Source organism: Sus scrofa, chromosome 11 (genome assembly GCF_000003025.6).
Source record: "Sus scrofa isolate TJ Tabasco breed Duroc chromosome 11, Sscrofa11.1, whole genome shotgun sequence".
Lineage (NCBI taxonomy): Eukaryota > Metazoa > Chordata > Mammalia > Artiodactyla > Suidae > Sus > Sus scrofa.
In genome coordinates this window covers 3,714,118-3,739,848 of record NC_010453.5, presented here as the reverse complement: position 1 = coordinate 3,739,848, position 25,731 = coordinate 3,714,118, and the positions used below count along the sequence as shown (strand labels likewise).

The following is a 25,731-nucleotide window of genomic DNA, read 5'->3' as shown; positions in this document are numbered from 1 at the left end:
CTAGTCTCCTGTGGGTGCATGTCTGGGTTATTTCCAGCTTGGGCCAACTGTTAGGGATAAAGCTTGTACACGTCTCGTGTGTGTGTGTGTGGACACACCTCAGGCCATTTGCTTCTCTTTAGCACAGAGTGAAGAGGGATTCAGAGCCGGAAGTTCCCGGAAACCACGCTGGCCTCAGGTCTCCTCTGAGATGCGTAGGTGGCAGGGACCACAAACCGAAGACACCGAATCATGGTTTTTGCTGCTGATAAAGGAGCAGAGTCCTCGGGTGGCCTGACAGCAGTGACCCTGGAGGACCACCTCGCCAGCTTTTTGACTCGACCTGAATGAACTACTAGGTAATTAACAGGTTCTGGGCACGCCCACCTATACCCTAAATGTGAGATCCTTTATCTCAGTGAAGAGGCCTTGGCCCCCACTCCTTCGGGCATTTAGAATATCTGCAAAAATGCCAAGAGAACCTAGAGGTGTCTGTTCTAAATTAGGGCCAAACAACAACAACAACAACACAAAAAAAAAACCACCTGATAAACAGAACACATCCTTCTGGATCTTTCGTTTCACCCAAAGATTTAAAAAAGGTCATTTCCTATTAAAACTAAGGACAAATTTTCCAATAAATTTGACTCACTTCTTTTTTTTGGGTAAAACCAGAGTCTTCAAATACATATTTTGGAGATGCCGCAGGCTAGGTCCCCAGGCCTCCTGGGGGAGGGTGTGTGTGTCTCTCTTTGACTGTCCGAGGCATTTCGTGGAGAAAGGAGTTAATTAACGAAAGTGGATTTAACAGTCACAAATACACATCTGGGACCAAAAATAACTGACACCCCTGACGAGCAATCACGGGCACAGGATGTGCACGGGAGCTGAAGCGGGAGCTTACTAGGATAGGAGCAGGTGTCGGGGGCCTCACGAATGGCCCTGAGTCATCAGGCTTCAACTACACCACAATTTTCACAGATCACAGCTTCACACGAGACCTGGACCAAGATTTGCTCAGCTTCCTGCCCCCTGGTTTCTCGGGCGCTCCTCAATCTATACCCCAGAATGGATACAGAAGAGTCAGAGGAAGGAGCCTCAGGGCAGAGACAGCTCCTGGGAGTCAGGCCCACTGTGGTCCCCTCCCCAAGTCACAGACAGCATTTGTGGGGAGCAGGGGTCTCACGCCCAGACAGTGGCCTGGGACCACAAGCTCTTGTTGGGCTGGGGGGTTTCTCAGCAGGGCAGCAGTGACGGAAGAGCAGGCACTCTGGATGCAGAGGGACTTGGGGTGAAACCATGCCTTGATGCCTTCATGGGACACTTACACAGGGCCACCGCCCTCCACGTGTCTCCATCTCTCCCGCTGTAGGAGCAGGACGGCAGAAGCGCCTGCCGCATGGGGCTGGGTGCCCCGCAGACAAGAGCTGTGCTGGCAGCCAGCCCTGGTCACCAAACCCCAAGGAGCCCTGAGCCGAACCTTCCAAAATAGGCACACATTTCTCCCTTCCTTGAAGTCTAGCTGCCTCCCCCAGCCCCCAGGCGTCTGCACCGGGGCCCTGTGCTGATCTGGAAACAGCGCTGACTGTAAAATGACTTCGAAGCAGGCGGTGAGCTCAGGGCCTGGCGCGGGGCACCGGGCGTCGGGCCCGGCCAGCTGGCCACGCGCCATCCCTCTGCTGCCTTCCTGGAGCAGAACCGTCAGGGACCCCTTGATGAGACATTTTCTCCACTGTTTTCTCTCACTCTTGACAACTGCCACTGAAATTGAGCAGTGGCTCACGGTCCCCAGGGACTCCTTCTGCGTAGCGCGCGCGCTCTCTCTCTTTCTCACTCTTGCTATTACTTTTTTTTATGGCTCCTCCAACCAAAGTTCAGACTGCTTTCAGTTAATTGACAAAAAGATTCTTGGGGAGAAAAGACTGGACTTCATATAGAGTTTACGACAGCCCAGTGAGCACTGCAAATGATCCATCCAAGCAGCGGCTTGAGAAATTAGAAGAACGTGTCCTACTTTTAAGGTTGCTTGCTTTCCTTCATGAAACCAGAAACGTCATGGCAACAAGCCATCTGCCTCCCCACCAACCTCTGAGTGGTTCTGGAGCTTGTTCTGCGCTGACCCGGTCCCTCAGCAAAGACAGAAAGATGAAGCATACACAGCCCCCAAAGCTTTGTCACCAGGCGTCTCCACACCCAGAACACAGGGCGTGTCCTGCAGTTACCTGCTCAGCTCCAGGGATCCCGCCCTAGGATGGGGAGAAGGGTCCCGTGGCACATCCTGCGTCAACTCCCCGCCGGGCTTCCCAAGTGACAGCCACAAGCATCAAGCATCACAGCCTGAAACCACCCACCCCTCGCCTAGCACTTCCGAGCTTCAGTAAACACCAGCGGCTGAAGACGCTCGTAAGAGGTGGGTCTTGGTTTCAGCCTCTGCCCTCTCCTGTTGGACTTCTTTCTGGGAACTCTTATGTGCATTATTTCTAAGTCGCACAAAAACCACTGCAAGAGAGATACTGAGCGTTCCCATTTTACAGGTGAGGCAAGGAAAGCTCGGGGCTAAAGGGCCAGTTCAGCTCACCTGGGAAGGGGCTGAGTTAGGACGGGAACCCAGACATCAGACTAGGACCGGGGCCTGTCCTAAGGGTCTGAGACGCACACAGTTTTTTTTGTTTTGTTTTGTTTTTTTTGCACCCGCAGCATATGGAGGTTCCCAGGCTAGGGGTCTAATCAGAGCTGCTGTTATCGGCCTACACCACAGCCACAGCCACAGCCACAGCCATGTGGGATCCCAGCCGCGTCTGCCATCTAGACCACAGCTCACGGCAAAGCCAGACCCTTAACCCACCGATCGAACCCGAAACCTCACGGTCCCTCGTCGGATTCGCTTCCGCTGCGCCATGACGGGAGCTCCTGAGACCCACATTCTTAACAGTGACTTCACTGTCTACTCATCATGTACTAGCACTTCCGCTACGTCACTACCTAGCGTTTTAATACCTTTTGTTTTAATACCTCGCAAGGCTTTAACGTCATGTAACTTAGCTTCCACTTGCAGCCCCGAAATCCTACTGTGACTTTTCCGTATGCACATGACCCCTGTGGCAAGAGTTCTGACCCTTGTCTTTTTCTATTCTGCTGAAACTAACATTTTGAAAGGATGCTTTTAACACGTGGGAGCACGATGCGTTTTGGTGACCCCGCCAGCAGGTGTGCAGCACTACTCAGGAGGCACCGCTTGCTGTATTGGGGGGCCATTTACAGACCCCACGGGGCGTGTCTGTCAACCGACGGTGCAGAATCGGAACAGGCTGAGGGTCTGAGTGGGTGCAGGCCCTCCCCAGCCCCCTGCAGGTCAGGCCTGATTAAGGTTGCTAGGAAACAAAAACAACGCCTCAGTCTTCACAGCACCCTCTCCAGGCCTTAGTCTCCTGGTGACACCAACAGGTTAGGAAACTGTCATTGTTATAAAAAGGAAGTCACCTGAATGAGAAGAGGAGGCCCCCAGTGGATGGTCCACCATGTCTCTAGAGAGTCCCAGCTTCTAGACGCTTCGCCTTAACCACAGAGAAGGTCTTAGGACTCCAGGACTCTCCTGGGGGACAAAGCCTCCCCCGCAGGGACAGGGACCATCTCAGACACTCTCTACATTCAAGCCACTTCGCTGCAGGCAGGGGCTCACGGGTCTCTAAGCCTGGCCAGCAGAGGATCCTGCGTCCTGCTGCCCAGACCCGGCCCCTTGGCACTGCCACGGCCCACGTCTGGACATGGAGAACCCCGCATGCGACAACACTGGGACCTGGCGGTCAGGAGCTCTGTGCATCAGTGCAGGAAGGAGGCTTGTCTAGGGGCAAAAAATCCAGTGACGCCGGCTTTCCACCGCAGACACGCATCTCCTCCAGGTGATCAAAGACCTCAAGGCGAAAGGTGAAACCTTCACACCAGGGGAAGAAAACGGGGGGAGGATGGCTCTACAACCCTGCCCAGCTTTTAGAGAAGGACACGGAACAGCAGAAACCAAGAAGGAAGAGACGTGAGTGCATTAAAATGGAGCACTTTTGCGCCCAAGGACACCATAAACAGTTTAAAGAAAAGGCGCCAGTTGAGAGACCTCCAACACGCATTCCAACCCCGGGCATGGGCTCTGGGGAACACACGTGGCCACGGGCAGATATACCCACTAATGTTCCCTGCAGCATTCTTCCTGACTAACCTTCTCCCTCCATGGAAAACTTAAATATTTATCAATAGGGGAATACATACATTTTGGTGTATTGATCTCACAGAAAAGGGCCTTAAGAGGAGTAAGGTACACTTAGAGCACTGGGGATAAACTTCAAAAAACAGTTTAAAAAAACCCCAAACAAACCAATCAACTCAGTTTTGGGGGGAAGGATACACATGATGCAATCTATATAAAGTTTCAAAACCCTGCCACATTCAGCACTGCGTACTGCTGATAGTTTCTACAGGTTTAGACATTACAGAACACACACGCACAAACACAGCAAACGCACGTAAGGAGAGTATTTCTGTCTCAAGGGAAATGAGACTGGGAAGGCAACTAGGAGGACTCGACAGCACAGGTAGTTTTTTTTTTGACCACCCTGTGACATATGCAAGTTCCCAGGCCAGGAAATCAAATCCAAGCCCCAGCTGTGACCTATGCCACAGGGGTGGCAATGCTAGATCCTTAACGCACTGTGCCACAGTGGGAACTCCTAATATATATATTCCTTTCAAAAAAGTAGGATGCAGAGTTCCCACTGTGGCCCTGTGGGTTAAGAACCTGACTAGTATCCATGAGGTTGTGGGTTCAATCCGTGGCCTTGCTCTGTGGGTTAAGGATCCGGGCTTGCTGTGAGCTGTGGTGTAGGTCGCAGATGTGGTTCGGATCCTGTGCTGCTGTGGCTGTGGTGTAGGCCGGTGGCCACAGCTCAAATTTATCCCTTCACCTGGGAACCTCCATAGGCCGCAGGTACGCCGTTAAAAAGCAAAGCAAAGCAAAACAAAACAAAACAAAACAGACAGGAAACAGCATATGCCCATATTTGCCTGGGCTGGGTTTTAACTCCACCTCTTTGTCTGTACGTGTGAAGTCTGTCTCCTCGTGGACAAGTTCCTTCCTCTGCTCTGTGAATGGCAGGGCTGTGAGAGGCCACGTTTAAGGTGGCTTTAAAGGGTGGTGGGTCCACAGGCACGAATTCACGAAGGTTCCGTCCAGTGCGAGATGTGACAGGACCTCTCGGGGAACAAGAGGGGCCGTGCTTGTCCTCAATGGCGTTGGGGCAGCCCAGGAGGAGCAGAGAGGACATGCGAAGGCCAAGAGGGTGACACAAGCTCCACAGGAGAGAGGCTCCCTGAGGGCGGTGACGAGAAGCCCTCCAGCCGGAAGAAGAGCAGGAACAAAGACCGCAGTGAGCGCCACATGAGGCTCTGCCACCCGAAAAAGATGTGCGTGGGTTTAGGGCGTGCGTGGGAGGTGGGCCTGGACAGGAAGGGGGAGCATCGGACTGAGAGTGCAGACGTCATTTGGGAGATGAGGGGACGCCACAGACGGCATCGGAGATGGGGAGACTCATCAAAGCTCTGGCCAACAGGAGCCACCATGTGATGGTGGGACGGCAGGCAGACACCGTGGCTGCCACAGCCAGTAGACAGGACAGCCTTGATCATCGGCCAGAGGGCAACAGAGGGGGGCGAGGCTCGGCGCCTGATGCAGAAGCAGGAGCTGGCAGCGAGGGGAAGGGACACCCACAGCTTCTGAGGCTGAAGGAGGCCAACACACAGCAGGGTCTGCTTCTGGAGAGAGCCTGAGACTCACAGCAATGAACCGCCACGTGGGGACTGGTGAGAATGGCCAGGACAGCAAGAGAAGAGCCCTGTGGACTGGGGCCTGCTGCACGCCTGGCCACGTGCTTGGCCTTCTCCCCACATGCGCTCATTCCATCTTCCCGGCAACCCCGTGAGGCCGACTATGGGAACCCCCGGCTTACAGATGAGGTCACTCAGGCAGAAAGGTCTAGAGCTTGAACCTGTAACAGGGAAGAGCTTTGTATTCTGTTACAAGGTCATCACTAAAGGGCTGTTGCCTCTAAGCTTGAATTATACGGAATGGCCCATCCGTGGGAACAGAGGCCCACCTGCCTCCCAGGTAACGACAGTTAGGATAGAACACCTTCCCACAGCCCACAGGAAACATCCAGACCAGGCCACGTGGGAATGGCTGAAGGCGGAAGAAATTACCGTTCCCTCAGGAGCCTGGCCTGAGCCCGGACTTTACAGCCTCCCCTTTTACTATAAAAGAAGCCGAGGAGTTCCTGTCGTGGCACAGTGGAAACGAGTCTGACCAGGAACCATGAGGTTGCAGGTTTGATCCCTGACCTTGCTCCGTGGGTTAGGGATCTGGCGTTGTTGTGAGCTGTGGTGTAGGTCACAGACATGGCTCGGATCTGGCGTTGCTGTGGCTGTGGTGTAGGCTGGTGGCTACAGCTCTAATTGGACCCCTAGCCTGGGAGCCTCCAAATGCCATAGGTGCAGCCCTAGAAAAGACAAAAAAAAAAAAAAAAAAAAAAAAAAAAGAAGAAGCCGAAATTCTAACTCGGGGAAGATGGTTCTTTGGGACATGAGTCTACCATCTTCTCAGTCTGTTATCTTTCTGAACAAAGCCACAATTTCTTGCTCTAACACCTCATCCCTTGGTTTATTGGCCTGTTGTGTGGCAAGCAGTATGAGCTTGGCCTCACTAACACACCCAGATGTTCGACCCCAGCTCACAAGAGAGGTGCGCTAGTCCTATTGATTTGGGGGTCATGTGTACACAGCGATGAGCGAACTTGGAAATATATGAGGTCCCAAAGAAAGGGAATACGAGGTAAGGAAATGCTTGAGATTAGCATCGAGGTGATTCCTATATGAGGAGTTTGGGAGACGGTAAAGGAGCCAGGACTCAGTGACGTCTTAGTCCATGGGAGGAAGACCAGAATGGAGCTACGTCCTGAAGGCGAGGCAATTTTAGCATGGTGGGGTGTGTGTGTGTGTGTGTGTGTGTGTGTGTGTGTGTGTGTGCGCATGTGCGTGCGTGCAGCCATATCATGAAGAAATGGGGGGAAGGAGATTGGCTGGATGGAGCTTGTCTGCAATGATGAAATGTCAGGAGAGGAGGGGAGGGAAGGGGAGGTGAAGGAGAAAAATCTTTGAAAAGTAAGGACTTAAGGGGGCGGGTGCAGAGTGGTCCTGGACAGCATGAGCGCGGATGACGTGGGAGGTGTGGCTTTGGGAGTCAAGGGCAAGGTGTTAATTCAGAGGTGGGAGGAAGGCAGCATCTGTAGGTGGCACTTGGATGAGCTTTCCGGGTGGCCAGGGAGGACACTGAAGCACCCAAGGGGGACGGACCCCCACCCCTATGAGTGAGTGGAAGCTCAGGTCGTACATTCAGAATAAAGCAGCCTGGAGCCACAGAGGAGTGAAAACTCTGAAATGCTGCTCAGAGGACAGGACGTCAGAGGGACACATCCTACTGTACCAGTGAGAGTCCCACTGCCAGCATGACCTTGATGAGAGCCTGGATCCTCCCATGTGCTGTGAAGATGCCACACAGCAGCCTGGGAGCACGGAGCCGAGCAAGTGGATGATGAGATCAGGGCAGAAGCGTCAGAGTGGAGCGGGTCCAGGAAAGAGGACAAGAATAAACTGGCCACACCTCAATCACTGAGTTTGGAGCCCAGCGGGCCACCACGAAGACAAGGCTGGGAGAACTGGTGAAGGACACGTACACTCAGGGGGAGCTCCCGAGAGGCTAACAGTGTGGAGGAAAGTGGGAGGCAGGGTCTGCGGGGAGGAGGCCAATAGGTGTTGCCTTGCCAAGGAGCCTGGTGGCGGCTGTGGAGAAGGGTGCCACCAGTGATGAGCGGGTGGAGGGGCAGGAAGACCCAGGAAACAGAGGACTCGTCCGTGGAGGGAGAAGAACCCCCGAGGTAGCAAAGGGTGGGGGTGGAGGGTCCGTGTGCAGCTACAATGAGGGGGGAAGAGGCTCTAAGTGGGACACAGAAACCAGAAGAGGGCGGCCTAGGAAATGCTTCAGCGAGACGTGTGGATGCCTCCACGTGGGTCCTACATGTGACGTGCGAGATTTACTGGAATGTTCACTCTGTGAGTTGACGGAGAAGTTTTGTTTTTAAAAAAAGCAGGAATTCCTGTTGTGGCTCAGCAGGTTATGAACCCACCTAGGATCCATGAGGATGCAGGTTCGATCCCTGCCCTCGCTCAGTGGGTTAAGGATCCGGCATTGCTGTGAGTTGTGGTGTAAGTCGCAGAGGCGGCTCGGATCCTGTGTTGCTGCGGCTGTGGTGTAGGCTGGTGGCTGCAGCTCCAGTTTGACCCCTAGCCTGGGAACCTCCATATGCCATGGGTTCAGCCCTAAAAAAAAAAAAAAAAAAAAGCAACCAGCCAATGAGCAGACTGGATGCTTTCACAGGAAAACACAATTTTACGGTAATGAGCCAGGAAGAGAAAGGGGGTGATGGGGAGGATGATTGGATGGTGACTGGCCAAGAAAAAGGGGTGAAAGGAGCATGTTAGAGACAGACGGGGAGCTGACCTGAGGAAGGGAGAGACGGAGCGGGGACGTGTTTAGCCCCGCGTGTCCTCTTGCGATGGGCCGTGGGCATCCTTCCACACTGCTGGCCGCGCACAGCCTCTGCACAATCAGCCGGAAACCACCTGCCCAGCTCCTCTGGTGAAGGACTGACTTGGAAAGAAAGCCTTGCGCTCCCAGGCTCCTGGGTGTCTTTCCAAAGGAGCAGGAGACCCATCCCACGTCCTGTTAGCACCGTGGCTCCCCTTACACCCGTAATTCAGACTGAACACACACGCGCACGCATGTTTAGGCGTGAACATGAACACGTCCGGGAATATGAAATACTACGTAGGTGCAAGGAGGTTAATTTACAGTTACTGTGGGATCCCTAACTGTGTAATTTCCTGGCTTTGGTCTGCAGCGTTTCTCAGACTCAATGTTTTATTAACTTTTTCTTTCCACCAGCTATCTGGCTTGGGCTGGTATTCCCCGTCGTATCTGCGCGTGCATTTCCAAGCTGAGTATCACGTTGTAATAGGCTGTCCATTTCCTCCCATCTCTCTCGCAGTCCATCTGTATTTTTTACTCTGCACATTTTTTGGCTCTGTAAATTTAATTCATGTACCTTTGACTTTCTTTACCAGGTCACTGTTGCAAATTTATGTTTATGGAAATAGATCCAATTAGTTTTCAATCCCATTCTAATAGGAACACGTGAGCTGCGTTTGCCTTTCCCATATATTTCAATTTATGTTTTTCAATACAGCTTCTGGAGTTTAAACATTTTTTAGATGCCACCGCGCATGGGTGCTCTGGATGGGCCCTTCCAAGGGGGCCTACCGCGCTGTACTGTTCTCCCAGGTAACACTGGTTGTTGCATAAACAACTCTCCAGACAGCTGGTGCCCCTGACAAACGCATGGAGGCCTCTTGTTTTCTATGTTTGTTCCCTTGAACGCTGTCGAAGGCGCTTAGGGACTTCTTTTGCTTTTCAGGACTGTCTTCTTATATATTTCTATTAATTTTGGAGACATGAGGATGTTTTCAGAGGAGAAACGACATATAATAATTAGCGTTCTTTCCCCTTTTGTTTTTTTCCCCAAAACAAAACCAATGAGGTGACTCTGAGTTGCTGTTAAAAGAAGAAATTCCTAGCTGACTGTGTGAATACCTTCCACTGATGCATTTGAGATTTTAAATCACGTTGAATCAATCTATGGCAAGGATCCATTTTGCTCTCCTTCATATGTTTACTTGTTTACTCACTGAGGCATTTACTGCCGATGATAGAAAATTGTATTTCTCCTTTATCTCTTTTTTCTTTAAAACATTTATTAGTAAGGCATTTTCATTCCTTTATTCTCTATATTATTATTTTCTTTTTATGGCTGCACTTGCAGCACATGGAAGCTCCTGGGCTAGGGGTCAAGTCAGAGCTGCAGGTGTCAGCCAATGCCACAGCCACATCAGATCTGAGTGGCATCCACAACCTATGCCACAGCTTGCGGCAACTTCTCCCTGGCACAGATATTATACGTTTATCCCCAGAAAAAGCAACATATATACTACATTCTTGGAAAAAACAAAAACAGAAATTTCAAATCCACTCTAAGGCAGTAACAGCTGAACATACATCTTCGTCCGTAATTCTTTCTACTAAAAATCCTTACCAGACTATAAATACGTTGGCAATGGAACCGGTGACAGAGAAAAATCTGCAAACATGTTTTCTGACTTCGATTCTTCTCAGAATCCCTATTTACAGACTTGGCCTTATTTCTAAAATTTTACTCGATGACCCTTTACTGGTTGAGATGATTCTAACCAGACCCTCTTTTTTTGTGTGCAACTCTTTAAATAACTTCATTTTTTAAGACGGAGAACACTTACTGAAATGGACTGGTGACACAAGTGGACTGTGAAATGCACTAACTCCATAGAGGACGATCCAGAGACGCTTCAAGCAGTGTCTTCCAGTTCACTTTCCACAGGCAGCGCTAAGAAGGAGCTGCGGGGCCCAGGTGGGCCCGAGCAGGCCCTAAAAACATCACAACCTACAGCATCCTACACTTTGGACCGCTGACTCATAGCATCTTGGAAAGTAGGCTGAGGATTAGAGAATAATACAAATACTGCTAAACAAAGTATAAATAAAGGAGCTGGACCCAGGATGGCTGGGGAGCAAGAGCTCTGCGTTCTCTTGTGGTCAGTCAAGCCCAGCCTTAAGGAATGCTCCTGGAAGCTGGGCCCAGAGTGGGCAGCCAACCTTGCAGTGCTCTGCCAACTGACTTCTACTGATTCACACGGAGTCTTTGAGAGAATTCTGCTCTGACGGTTCTGTGTCCTGACCCCACGAATGAACCCACAGATGAGAATTTCAAGGCTGACCTGCGGGATTGGGTCTCCTCCCTTTTCTGTTTGGCTTAACTTAAAGATGACGATTCATGATTTTTCTTTCAACTAAAGGACCCCAAGAAAACACGTGCTGAGTCCTGACAGGCAGCCCACTGAGGCTTATTTCCTAAGTGCTTCTCACTGAAGGGTCCACAGGGCCCACTGGTGTCCCCACAATGAATGACTTGCGCAGACACGCGGGCTCACGGCCTCCCGATCCTTTGCCTATCATCCCCAACATCTGTCCGACATCCAGGGCAGACCAGCGTGGGAACTGGCGAGCCTGACCAGTCGACGGGCTCAAATACAGACTTCAAATGCGGCAAGGTGCTTCTTCAAACCACCGGCGACGGAGAGCAAACACCTGCTTAGAACTTGTCCAACATAACTGTGAGCTGAGCACGTTGGGGGGCTGGGGGAGGTGACAGCAGCAGTTCAGGTGACAGAGCTGGGGTCTGCGGGTGCGTGATACACCCCAATTCCGGGGGTCAGTGTGAACATGCACTTTTCCAATGTTTTAATTGAGGATGTTCCGTCTGCGGTTAGTCTGCGTCTTACTCTTCTGGGTGACACGCCCAAGTTCATGACATCCAGAGCTTCAAGGCCAAGCACACGTCCCACAGTTCCTTCTTTTGAGCTCAAAATCTATCACCAACCACTAAAATCAAACGTGCTGTTTTTAACAGAACGCTTGACCCAAAGTAAACATGAACCTCGACGGCCCAGCTGGGGAAGGTGACTCGACTCATCAGTGCAGACGGTGCGTTGTATTTATTTGTGGTATTGCTTCCTACCAAACATCCAAGGGGGAAGAAAGCGTAAATATGAAACAAACCAAAAAAAAGGCAACACAACAGCACACGACGCATCAAGTGAGACAGCACGGCTCTGAGTGGGCAGTCTGCTGAATTCCCGAAGTTAATACGGTGAGTTTACTGATGAAGTGACAATCTCCTGGAGCTCCAGTGTACGCATCTGTAAAATGGGTGTGTGCCCATCTTACCTTGCAAGGTGGATGCTGGGCCTCGGGTCACATATATAAGCAGCCCAGCACAGTACCTGGCACTGGAAGGTTAGTACCTTGCGAAACCAGGCAAAATCAATCTCTCTAGGAGGGCGCTGGGGGGCCTCCCTCGTCCGACCCCCGTCTTTCATTCCAGACCCTGGTCTTGGCCACCTATTGGCCACAGTGAACTGTCTCCACTTCTCCAAACCCCCGAGGTTCTGGTTTCTATGCTGTGGACTTCTCCCCGTGGGTCTTGGCTCGGGGAGAGTGCCCTGCTCTGCCGCTGTCCGGACTGTGAGAGCGCCGCCTCCTCCTCCAAGATTCGCGTGAGCCTCCCCGGCCTCCGCGCATCCAGGCCCGATGGTGCGCTCCCTCCTCTGCTCCCTGTGGAACGTTCTGCTACAATTTTTGGCACGACCACTCTTTTTCAGGCACCGTACCGTCACTGTTGGCGTTGCTGTGTTGGTCGCAGGCGCAGCTTGGATCCGGCATGGCTGTGGCTGTGGTGTCAGCCAGTGGCTGCAGCTCTGATTCGACCCCTAGCCTGGGAATTTCCTTATGCTGCGGGTGTGGCCCTAAAAAGCAAAAAAAAAAAAAAAAAAGACAGAGAGAGAGAGACCTCCATCGTGTGGCAACCAGCCAGCTTTAGCGGCTGAATTTCACAGCGTCCTGGTCACTGACAAGAACTTCTGGGAAGGCCGGTCACGTGGACATACTCCACTGGCCTCAGCCTTTGGGGGGCTGCCCATGGAACCTCTCCTGTGACCCTGAGGTCCTCTTAGGCTGGGCAAGCTCATGGCACTGAAGCTCTGGGGGGGTCTGGGTGGCACAGACCTCCTGCGGTCCAGGGGCTGCAGCCGTGGGGATGTGCCTGCCTGTGTCCTGGGACAATCCTGAGACCGGTTGCCACTTCCTGAGCTGCCATCCTCAGCCAGGCGCCATGCAGGGCCTCTGGCATGAACGCCGTGTTGAATTAACACCGTGAACCCTATATGATGCGGGCACAATTTCCACCACCCTCATCTCCCTTTTCACAGCAAGACACGAATAGATGTGGGAACTTGTCTAAGGCCACGGAGACAAGAAGAGTCCAGTTGGGAGACCGTCTGTTCCAGAATGTGTGCTCTCCTGCTGCTCAGGCAGCCCTGTGAGTTTCTGGGGTTTTATTTTTTGTGTTTTTGTCTTTTTAGGGCTGCACCTGCAGCATATGGAGGTTCCCAGGCTAAGAGTCGAGTTGGAGCTACAGCTGCCAGCCTACACCACAGCCACAGCAACACAGGCTCCGTACTGAATTTGAATCTGCGTCCTCATGGATACTAGTCGGGTTCGTTAACCACTGAGCCATGACAGGAACGCCCAGGTTTTACTTTCTTTTTATTTTTGGGCCATGCCCACAGCATGTGGACGTTCCCAGGCCAGGGACTGAACCCGCAGCACAGCAGTGACCCGAGCTACTGCAGGGACAACGCTAGATCCCTAACCTGCTAGCCCGCCAGGGAACTCCAACCCTGTGTCTTATGAAAGCAAAGACCATTAAGGAAAAGCAGGGAGGGAACCCAGGGACACAACTGGCAAACGAGGCAGAAAAACTGGGCTGGCCCCGCCGTGTCATCTGGTAGCGGGGAAGGAGAAGCTGAGTAGACAGACGCTCACGGACGGCTCGACGTGACGCGCTGAGCCGATGAAGAGGGACGTCTGGGGGCATTACATACGGTTCCCTTCCGATCCAGGGCCCATGGCCAACTTCCCAGCAGGCCCTGGGCAACCCAGACGCAGGACAAACCCTCTGAGCGCACCCAGCTGAATCACCCGGGTTCTGTCTGCTCGGGTTTTTGAAACATCCAAACAGTTCCTGTGCACGTTGACCTTGGCTGCCCTTCAGTTTTAATGAGGCCTCCCAAGGCTCGCAAACCTATTAAAATTTGGCGGCATGAAAATCGTGGCCTTTGATGCCAGGACCACAAGGTGTAAGCCTTCTGGTTTGCTCCAGCAGCCTCAGCAGATGCTCCGAGGTGACCCAGAGGGAGAGCTTTCTGTTTCCTTTCCTTTGGGGAGGGGGTGTGATCCCTCGAGGGATGAAAGGGTCCTTTCGCGCAGGAGGCTGCGACACAACAGGCACCAGGGGATCCCCGAGCAGACTGGCACGCCTCCTTCCACCCATCCTGGGAGACGACGCCTGCGGGCTCTGGCCCCCTGCTTCTCTGCGTGAGCCACCTTCCCAAGCCTCCACCTCACCCCCTAGCCCCTGCCCCAGCTCCGGTGCTGCTGCTGTGCTCTGGTCCTATTCTTTATCTGTCTGGAAGGTAGACTGGTCAAGCCCCTCTTATTATCTTGTCTTTTTGGAACGGCACCCAGGGCACATGGAAGTTCCCAGGCTAGGGTTTGTATCAGAGCGGCAGCTGCCAGCCTACACCGCAGCCACAGCAACGCAGGATCTGATCCTCACCTGTGAATTAACCACGGCTCACGGCAACGCCGGATCCTTAACCCACTGAGCGAGGCCAGGGATGGAGCCGACATCCCTACGAGACTATGTGGGGTCCTTAACCTGCTGAACCACAACGGGAACTGCCAATTTCCTTTTTTTCTTTTTTTCTTTTAATGGCTGCACTTGCAGCATGTGCAAGTTCCCAGGCCAGGGGTCTAATAGGAGCTGCTGCTGCAATCTGCACCGCAGCCATGGCACTGGCCAGATCCTTAACCCACTGAATGGGGCCAGGGATTGAACCCGAGTCCTCACAGAGACAATTTCAGGTCCTCAACCCACTGAGCAACAGTGGGAACTCCTCAATTTATTTTCCTTAAAAGGTTGCCATTCACATTTGAGAGAAACTCTTGCTCTTTCTTTACACGTTTAAAGGACTGGCTGAGCTGATTTGGGATGTAAATACCTATGTAGGCTTTAAGGATGGAGAGAGGGAGTTCCCATCGTGGCGCAGTGGTTAATGAATCTGACTAGGAACCACGAGGTTGCAGGTTCGATCCCTGGCCTCGCTCAGTGGGTTAAGGATCCGGTGTTGCCGTGAGCTGTGGTGTAGGTCACAGGCACGGCTTGGATCCCACGTCGCTGTGGCTCTGGTGTAGGCTGGCATCTACAGCTCCGATTGGACCCTGAGCCTGGGAACCTCCATATGCCATGCGTGCGGCCCTAAAAAGACCAAAGACAAAAAAAAAAAAAAAAAAAAAAAGGATGGAGAGAGCACTGCGAGATGCTGTCTACAATCTCGATTCGAGCCCAGAGAGGCAAGTGGAATAAATCATTCTCCCTTCTCCACTTACATGATTCTGCATCCATGGGAAGGATTCTAGGATCTATCACTGCAAAGGGAGCCCGGAGACACGCGTGTCTGCTGACTCGGGGCCTCTTCCTTAACGAGCCCCCCTCCCGCCCCCGATCTGCTCTGGGAAGCCCAGGCACATCCAGAAGGTATGATGCTGCCAAGCTGGAGCTCCTTTCCAGCTGTCAGGGGGAAAGGTAGGCTTCTGGAACGTCCCCCGCTGTTTTCTCTGGGGTTTGAAACCCTAACATTTCCATTCATAGGAAACAGTCTGGGATGTTTATTTTTTCAAACTTCATGAATATTAAAAGCCCCGTAATTGGTGCCAAAATGGGAGGAAAAGGCAGGCGGTGACAGCGAGGGGGGTTCTGCGCTCAAAGCCCGCCTTCCCCACGGAAAGTGTCTCAGGCAGGAGCAGAGGCGCGGTGCCAAGACAAAGCCAACCCACGCACAGTGCTGGGGACACAGTGGGCACACTGTGGCCATGGCCTGCAGGCGAGGGCGGTGCTGTGCTGTGAGGGAACAGGCGGCGTTCTGGAAACCCAATGAACCGGCTCTTTCTGAGGGGTTCCCACTTCCTTGGCCTGAAGATACCGGGACCCTCTGAGGATTGACGAATCTTAGTATGAAGGGCGAATAACGGGCAAGGGGCTTCGAGAAGACTTGTGAATATTCGGGTCTTTTAAATCTCCGCGTGCCAAGACTGCTGCCTCCCAAGCGAACCCCTGCCCAGCGCTGTGCGTCAGACCCGCTCTTTTGCCAGCCCCGTGGGTCCAGGAGCAGCCCCGCTGGCGGAGAAGCACCAACCAGCATCACGACCGAAAAAATTCAGAGCACTGACTTCGACAGCTCGGCCGCTTCTGAGTGGGATTCAGAATCCCCCCCGCCGCAAGTCAAACCTGATTGACTGATTTAGCTTTCGAGGGCCGCACCTGCAGCACATGGAAGTTCCCAGGCTAGGGTCGCATCAGAGCTACAGCTGCCGGCCTACACCACAGTCCCAGCAACTTGGGATCTGAGCCACATCTGCGACCTACACCACGGCTCACGGCAACACTGGATCCTGAACCCACTGAGTGAGGCCAGGGATCGAACCTGTGTCTCATGGATACTAGTCGGGTTCTTAACCTGCTGAGCCACGACAGAACTACATGATTTTTTTATTTTAAAGAGAAAAACCAAGCACTGAATTCACTTCTGAGATGAAGGCACCATTAAATGTCATCCGAAGTCATGAAATACAGAACCTTAACCTTTTAATGAAATGCTTCCCCCACGGCCCGCGGGTGTGTTACATAGTATCGGAGGTAAAAACAGGATGACGTGGGGATCCCTGAGCATAAGGACCAGCCGGGCAGAGGAGTGTTCTGATATTAGAACAAACCCTGCGCCTGACACACTGAGAAGGAAGGAAACTGAGAGAGCAGGGAAGAGGCAGGACGAACAGGAAGCACACACTAAGCGGAGGGGAGGGAGGCCCAGGAGGAGCCAGGAGGCACACCGCCCACTGTCCCTGCAGCCCCCCACAGCGTTCTGGAGTTAGTGCCACGTCATTCTTCAGTCCATCCGCTCATCCTTCCAAACATCTGTCTTTTCTTTTCAGGGCCACACCTGCAGCACATGGAGGCTCCCAGGCTAGGGGTCCAATCAGAGCTGCAGCTGCACCACAGCCACAGCAATACAGGGAGGCCAGATATGGAACCTGCATCCTCATGGACACTGGGCGGGTTCTTAACCGGCTGAGCCACAACGAGCACTCCCAAACATCTCTTAGTTAAGTGAAACCATAGCAGCTCTGCAGTCATTTCAAATTAAAATTTTTAAGACTGCTAGAGTTCCGTTGTGGCGCAGTGGCTCACGAATCCAACTAGGAACCATGAGGTTGAGGGTTCGATCCCTGGCCTCACTCAGTGGGTTAAGGATCCGGTGTTGCTGTGAGCTGTGGTGTAGGTCACAGACGAGGCTGGGATCTGGTGTTGCTGTGGCTCTGGCATAGGCCGGCAGCTACAGCTCCGATTAGATCCCTAGCCTGGGAACCTCCATATGCCGTGGGTGCAGCCCTAGAAAAGACAGAAAAATAAATAAATTTTTGTGACTGCTAATATTTTTATTTCCTAACTTCAAGCTTTTTTTTTTTTTTTTTTTGACATGATGCATTCATGCGTGTGTTTCTCATTCATTCAGTAAAATATGCACCAAGCACCTATCTGCCAGGCAGTCTCCGTGCAGGAGAGCAGACTCGGTGGGGACCCAGGTCACGCTTCCCAGAGCCTCCTGTCTACTGGGAAAGAGAGATGCTAAGTGAATGATAAGGGCCTGGAAAGTGACCCACTGGACAACAGGATGTCCTGGGGTGGATGGCCGCTGAGGGGAGGGGGCAGGAATCAGGAAGGACCCTCCTGAATGAGCCCCTTTGAGCAGGGGCTTGAAGGAGGACTGGGAGTTGATGGGGTAACTGGGGAGGCAGGCAGGCAAAACCCCTGAGGCTGGGGAGAGCCTGGAACATTCCAGGAACTTGCAGAGCAGAGCAGATGGCAGGGGGAACCTCAACAGGAGTTAGACGGTGCAGGGTCTTTATATCTTGTTCAGGATCTGCGCCCTCTCCAAATGGCCGGGCGAAGCTCTGACGGGGTTTTAAGCAGCAAGAGGACAGCCTCGGATGGACATTGCAGAAAGCTGACCTAACCAGGGAAGCGTTTCCACTGCAAGTGAGAACTTCAGCTTGAAATCCTCAAACCTGCCGTCTGGTTTATACATACCAACGGACCCACAATCACACCGCAGGCATTTCATTTTCACCTTGAATGACGAGGTATTTATTTCTCCTCTCTTTCCGAAAGCTACCTTTCGGTCCTGAATCATTCTTCTTTTTTTCCTTTTTGTCTTCCCGTGGCACATGGACGTTCCCAGGCTAGGGATCGAATCAGAGCTACTAGCTGCCAGCTTACACCACCGCCACAGCAACACCGGATCCAAGCCGCATCTGCGACCGACACCACCGCTCATGGCAATGCTGGATCCTGAAGCCACTGAGCAAGGCCAGGGATCGAACCCGCATCCTCACGGATGCTAGTCGGGTTCATTAACACTGAGCCGCGACCGGAACTCTGGTCCTGAATTCTTGATCCCACTTCTTCCTCCTCTCTGTGCATTTATTCCTCTCCCCATCCTCCTCCGTCCCCACCCCGCTCTCTCTCTCTCTCACCTTTCTGGTCCTAGAACCTTCTCCCTCCTACTCAAACACTGTCCTGCCCTAATATTCTCAAGAAGTCCCCACAGTTGTCTTGACTCTGCCCCGAAGCCGATCCTGTTCTCCTGCAGTTGGAGGCAATTTGTTCCACGTACAGATTTTCATTCATAACACAGGACAAAGTTCCCACCCGTTGCTTCCCCCGCGAAGTCTGTAAGGCCAAGCATGTCACCGTTACATTCTCAGCACCAAGCTCCATGTCTGAAAGGAAGGAACCCCCTACACAATTCTTTAATCTGAATTTAGTAAAAACAGCAGACATTTTAGAGTCCCTGTGATTCCCCAAACCTTGCTGAGATTAGATGCTTCTGAGAAACAGACGTACTATATATACCATTTGCCAAAAAAAGAGCACACGATTCAGTCTTTTACCTGGTTAGTTCGTAGTGAGAATTATACACAGTAGGAGCCAAAACAACAAAACAAATCTCAATGAAAAGTCAATTTAAGGGATGGTTACAGGTTGAATTGCATCCCCCCCGATCATTCTGTCGAAGTCCTGACCCCGGTACCTCGGAATGCGACCTTATCTGGCAATGGGGTCTTCGAAGATGGAATTGGTTAAGATGAGGTCACTAGGATGGGCCTTTAATCCAAAATGACTGGCGTCCTTCAAAAAGGGGGAGACGTGGACACAGGGAGGACCCCACATGAACATGAAGGCAGGAATCGGGGGGATGCTTCTCCAAGACAAGGCAGGCCAAAAATCACTGGCAAAGCCCCGACGCGAGGACACAGAAGCCCTGGACGGATTCTCTCTCCAGGCCTCCGATGGAATCAACCTGCTGGTACCCTGACCTCAGACTGCAGCCTCTGGACCATGCTGTTTAAGCCGCTCAGTGTGGGGTACGTTCTTAAAGCATCTCTAGGAAGTCAACACAGACTTTAACAGGTGGTCCAAGGTTCAGTTGCTCTTGTCAAGCCTTCCACTGTTCTCCTCCAAGCTGAGGAGCCCAGGAACAACGAGGAAGGAGTAGGTGGTGTTTGATGGGATGGGCGCTGTGTAGGGGACCCACCCGTTCAGTTCTTGCAACGACATGACTAACATTTGTCTCTGCAACCCTGCCAAGCTATCTGGAAAAGAAGTGCCCTCTGATAATGCTGTAAATCCGTCAATTAAACAGCCAGACGCTGTAACTGTACTATCATTTTCCAGAATGACTTATGCAGCCAGAGAACGACTTCACAGAAAATGCTAGAACTACATAAGCCTCATCTAGATGGTGTTTGCAGACGAAGAGAGCCAGAGAGGACTTAAACTGTCCACCTCTGTCCACCTCTGTCGACCAGCAGATGAAGGGCGAGGCCATCAGAAAGCACTCCCGCCCTGGATGCGGGCGGCATCTTTACTGCAAATACGGCCCAGGACTTCACGGCCACCGTTCCGCTAACTTCTAGGTACCAGAGGACTTAACGCCGTCCCCACTTCACAGAGGAAGAATGGAGGCCAGAGGCTGAGTTCTCCCCAGGCCACAAGTGTAAGTAGGCGGCTGCACGGAACCTGGACTTGATCAACGCCATTTCAATCCCAACCATTGTTCTAAAATAAATGCTGCCTGGGTGGACATCAACATTGAGAGGGCAACTTTTCTTTCTTGACGTTTTTTTTTTTTTTTTTTCTTTTTAGGGCTGTACCCATGGCACATGGAAGTTCCCAGGCTAGGAGTCAAACGGGAGCTACAGCCACCGGCCTACACCACAGCCACAGCAATGCCAGATCTGAGCCGCGCCTGCGACCTGCACCACAGCTCACGGCCACGCGGATCCTTGAGCCACTGAGCGAGGCCAGGAATCGAACCCGCATCCTCGTGGATACAAGTTGGGCTCTTAACTTGCTGAGCCACAGTGGCAACTCCAAGGACAACCTTTATTAACTTGAAAAACGTAACAGTGAAAACGCACAGAGGATGCCACGCCCTGTGCACTTCCTGCTTTCAGCGCCTGGACCAGGACTCGGCGGTGGTGGCCACGACTGACCCAACTGTCTGCAGTGCCTCGCAGAGCGCTGGCTTGTGGTAGGCAAACCATAAAATTCACTGAACGTGAAATAAAAGACTTTAATAAAATGCTCTCTGAGCAGACTTCACGAAGGGCCAAATCTCTGGCTGCTGCTCTTGGCAGACGCTGCTGGTGGATCTGGTTGTGGGAAAACTTCACTGCCTGCCGAGCCGAAGATGAGAATTGCCGCCCTCTGCTCGTGTCCGGAAGGGCGCTACGTGTTGCCCCGCCTTCCTTCCAAAACACGCGTTTCTAGGTCATTCCTTTGCTTTCTAAAGGAACCGAGTCTGGCTTTCTTTTCCCCTTCACGCTGGTAATAAAGAGGAGAGGCCCCACTTCAGATCGGGACCAAGCATGGCCCCGAGTCCAAGACTGGGTCCCTGGAAAAGAAGGCACGCCCTGGGCTTTCCAACAGGCAAGGCTCTGGGTACAATGAAAGGAGCGAGGCTACAAGGATTAGAATTGGCACGGGGCACAGGCGGAGCGCTGGGCTGCCTGGCTGGCTGGCGGTGGCCTGACATGACACATGAGCACCAAATGTGTGCAGCTGGCCCATCCCGCCCCCTCTTGCTTTGGGAAGCCTGGACCCTGAGCGGGATGGCTGGACACAGGCAGGCGTGTTGGGTGTGGCATCCAAATGCTCACAGCAGGCCAAAGAAAGAATGCCAGGAGTCACCCACCCTCCCGCCCGGGCTCTCTGAAGGGGCTCCAGGATTGCTTATTTATAACCTCCGAGCACTTGGTGGCCGTCCAGGGAGGGAGCGAGCAGCTGCCTACAGGAAACCAACGGCCCTGCCCACTGACTGAAAACACATGTTCCTTTCTGTCGCCCCGGGGAAGAGCGGCAAGTCCATCATGCGGGAGCTGTCAACTGATTTCCCTCCCTCTGTGGTTCACCGGCGCTTCAGGATCCAAAGGTCTCATCCCCTTGTCCCCAGCCGCCCTTAATACCTCGAACAATGTTACGACAACAAGAAGCATCGCGCCGATGCCTGGAAAACCAGCCTTTCTGCTAAACGCCTCGGCGTTCACAGGCGACGCCGCCCAGGCTCACTCAGCAGTCCTAATTCTGAAGCCGGAATCAAATTCTGAATGTTTGGCATAAACACGCTTCGCGAGCATTGTGAACCGACCACAGAGATTCTTTTAAAAATGGCACGTTACTGATCAGGATGACAGATCTGTTCAGAGAATTTTTTTTTTTTTCTTTTTCGGCTGCACCCAGGGCATAGGGAAGTTCCTGGGCCAAGGATCAAATCCCAGCCACAGCTGCGACCTACGCCACAGCTGCGGCAACACCGGATCCTTAACCCACAGCGCTGAGCCGGGGATTGAACCTGCGCCACCACGGAGACAAGGCCGAATCATGAACCCATTATGCCACAGCAGGAACGCCCTGTTTGTAGAATTTTAGAGCCAGAGAACTCTGACCCCATGATAGATTTCCACCTCCTATTTTATAGAGAAGACACAATTACCACACCAGGGTTTTCCTGTTTGATTCTAAAACTCTGAAAATGCAGTTAATTCTTACTCGTTCAAATGAGACGCAGTTATAGTCCTCACTCTCCAAACGGCCCAAAACAAGGCTGAGGCTGTTTTTACATTTCAAAAGTCGAAGAAATAAACCACGGAAGGAAAAATATTCACTGCCTCGATAAATTATTTAACTTCTTTCGGGCTTAGACGTCTCGTTCAATATGTTTCACTTCTACAAACATTTGATCAAATAAACACCAAGACCTATACTTCAAACTATAAATCGTGTACTGTTCTGCAACATGTCACATATTCATCAAAACAGCCCATCTCAGCTTTTAAGTCTTTCCCGCCAGCACAAGATTTTATAGGTAAATAAATGAAACACAACGCCCAGGTATGAATGACTTTCAGTTCAGTTCTTCTAGTATCTGATAATCTTTTACATATTTTAAACAGGAAAAAGAGTCAGCGGTTCTCCTGGATATTTCCCGACAAGTATGAGCTTACTCCACTGGAAGCCAAGCCTTTCAGTCTTGCGGTTGAACTTTGCCAGATCTTATTCACGGGTTATTGTTTTCGTGGTGGATGTGGGAGCGGGGAAAGAGGGCGGTAGGCTTCCTGGAACGTCAGGAAGGCGGACAGAGCTTCTGTCACCTGAATTCTCACCGTTCTCCCCCAGCACGAATACATAAAAGCAGAACAAGAAGCTGCTGGGGGTACGCAGGACAAGGAGTTGGTGGCAGGTAAGGGAGAAGCCGGCAGCTCCACGGTGTTGGGGGCAAACAGCAAAGCTGCAGGATGATGGGGACGCCCCGGGCCACCGTGGCCAGAAATGGTGCGATTCTGATGAGCCAGGAAGGTGGCACTCGGGGAGCCTGGCAATGTTTCAGAAGTTGAATCCCCCGGCTTGGGGATGACCAGCCTGGTAAGAGGGGGCACTCTGACTCCCGGCCACCTGATCTGGTAGGTGATGGAGCCACCGTCAGGGGCAGAGATGCAGACAGGTGGGGGCGTGCGGGAGAGGAGAGGATTTTCTCCCACAGGCTGGGCTCAGGGTGTGGGAGTACTGGGCACGCTGGGAGGCCGAGAAGGCACTGGGTCACCCAGTCTCAGGGGAGTCATCGCGGATGTCACCAGTACGTAAGCAGCGGTGGCATCTTGCTGAATGAAGACAGGAGCTTCAGAGGCATCATGGGGAAGCATCTGACTGGGGGGTGGGGGGTGGTGGTGGAGGGATAGGGGCGGATGGAGCATGGGGAGGGCTGACTGGAGAACGGAAGGCCACCCAGGGGAAGCCAGCTTCTTTTCTTCTGAACCCAGGCCTCAGCGGTGAAAGTGCTAGGTCCTAACCACTAGACCACCAGGGAGCTCCCCAGGGGAGAGGGCGTTCAAGGAGCAGAGGAAGGAGGGAGAGAGGTCTGTGAGAAAGAGATGGAAACTACTCTGGAACTGGCATCAGGAGCTGGCTGCACCTGGGTGAGATTACTTTCCAGGGAATGCTGAGGGCAGCAGGTAGGGGTGAACGGGAAGTAAGAAAGGGGGCTGAAAGGGTAAAAGTAAGCCCTCCTTAAAAGCGAGACCCTGGAGTTTCGAGGGACTGTGGCAGAGGGGGCAGAAAACCCAGGGGCCCCTGCCCCACCAGCACTTCCTGTGACCTAGAGCTTAGAGGAAGTACCCTCCGCACTGGACTCGTCTCCTCCTGCACATCCTAAAAACAAAACCAGAACTCAAAGGCTCCGCATCTCCCGGGAACGGGGTCTGAATGCAGTTCAAAAGGAGGTAGAACACTCAGCTAAGGATCCCACTGACCCTAAATGTTAACAAGTTGTTAACCCTGGCCGATGGCCTTAGTGTCATTTGTATAATACGTCAAATAATATGTGACAGACATATACAAATTATAACAAGGATAGTTTAGCGTTTGAAAGAAAACTATTTTAAAAGCGAAATGCAAAATACAGGAAAAGGTTATAATCAAGGCAACTGTCACGACGACAAGCAACCAAGTCTGATACTTCAAAATTAATCCTGGGTCAACGAAGCCACAAGTGGGGGCAACCAGCACAGAGCCTGGGAAATAGGAGATACACAATACATGTTTGTGGATGTGTATTTTAGGAAACCACTGTAACTGTGGCCAAAGCTCTGAGCCCTCAAGGCACTTTCAGTGTCAGATCAGCAGTCTGGGGGCAGGAGTGCCCGGGGGCGGGGCAGGAGTTCCGGGGGCGGGGGCTGGGCGGGGGCAGGGCAGGAAGTCAGTCTCCTGGGAATGACCAATCACCAGTTATGAATATGCCATTAATACTCCCAGGAAGTGGACTAGCTTTTCTCTGTTTTACTAGTGTGTGTGTGCGTATGCATGCATACAGAATTCAAAGCTACTCTTAAAATACCTAGAAAGAGTTAAAAGTCAGGCATATGTGTACGGTCACACTTCCTCGTTTATTCTTGAAAAAGTATTCACGAGGCCTTTTGTCCGTCCCCCCCCCCCAGGGTAAAGAATCAAGGACGAGAGAAGGATGCGCCATTTGCCAGACTTTTGCAAGACTTTTTGGTGTTTTCCCCAGATGAGCAAGTGTAGTTTTTCTCTATAAGCCTTGATCTTGACTATGAGCTCACCTGAATCCTTCCCGTATAAAGAACAACGTATAATTTTGGAGCAGAATTATATTACAAACACGGATGGCTTCATGTCTCAAAAAATACACACTTCTTTAAATGTGAATTTCATTTACGTTCAAGGCAGCATTTAGTTCGGCTTAAAAAAGCAAATCTTTATCTTGGTTGGCCCCGTCCTCCAACTCATTAACTTAACAGGTCTCGAGCAACACAGGCGTGCACACTGACTTTTAAGAAAACATGTATTAGAGGCACATGAAAAGATGCTTAATATCACAAATGACTAGAGAGATGCAAATCAAAACTACAAGGAGGTATCACCTCACATCCATCAGAATGGCCACCATGAAAAGTCTACAACTAATAAACGCTGGAGAGGGTGTGGACAAGAGAAAACCCTCCTTCACTGTTGGTGGGAATGTAAACTGGTACAACCACTATGGAGAACAGTATGGAGGTTCCTTATAAACTAAAAGCAGAGTTGCCATATGACCCAGCAATCCCATTCTTGGGCATGTATCTGGAGAAGACGCTGATTTGAAAAAAACGCATGCACCCTAGTGTTCATAGCAGCACTATTTACAACAGCTAAGATATGAACACAACTTAAATGTCCTCCAACAGATGAATGGATAAAGAAGATGCAGTACATATACACAGTGGAATATTACTCGGCCATAAAAAAGAATGATATAATGCCACTGGAGCCACATGGATGACATAGATGGACCTGGAGATTATCATACTAAGTGAAGGTAAGACAAATACCATATGATATAACACACATATGGAGTCTAAAAAAAATGATACAAAGGAACTTATTTACAAAACAAAATCAGACTCACAGACAAAACAATCTTACAGTTACCAAAGGGGAAAGGGGGGTTGGAGATAAATTAGGAGTTCGGGATTAACATATACATATTACTGTGTAAAAAACAGACAACCAACAAAGACCTACTGCATAGCCCAGGGAACTCTACTCACTATCTTGTGATAACCTATAAAGGAAGAGAATGTGAAAAAGACTATCTCTCTATATATAAATACAGATACAGATATACATATAAATGAATCATTTTTGGTATACTTGATACTAAGCCAACATTGTAAATTAACTATATATTTCAATAATAAAAAGAAGACATGTA

The 25,731-nt window shown here is 51.6% G+C and overlaps 1 protein-coding gene across 16 annotated transcripts in view; it reads right to left on the bottom strand.

Moving 5' to 3' along the window:
• LOC100523747 (phospholipid-transporting ATPase IB) overlaps window positions 1–25,731 on the bottom strand; it is a 516,487-nt gene that overhangs the window by 54,033 nt on the left and 436,723 nt on the right. The gene's annotated exons all lie outside the window — the stretch shown is intronic.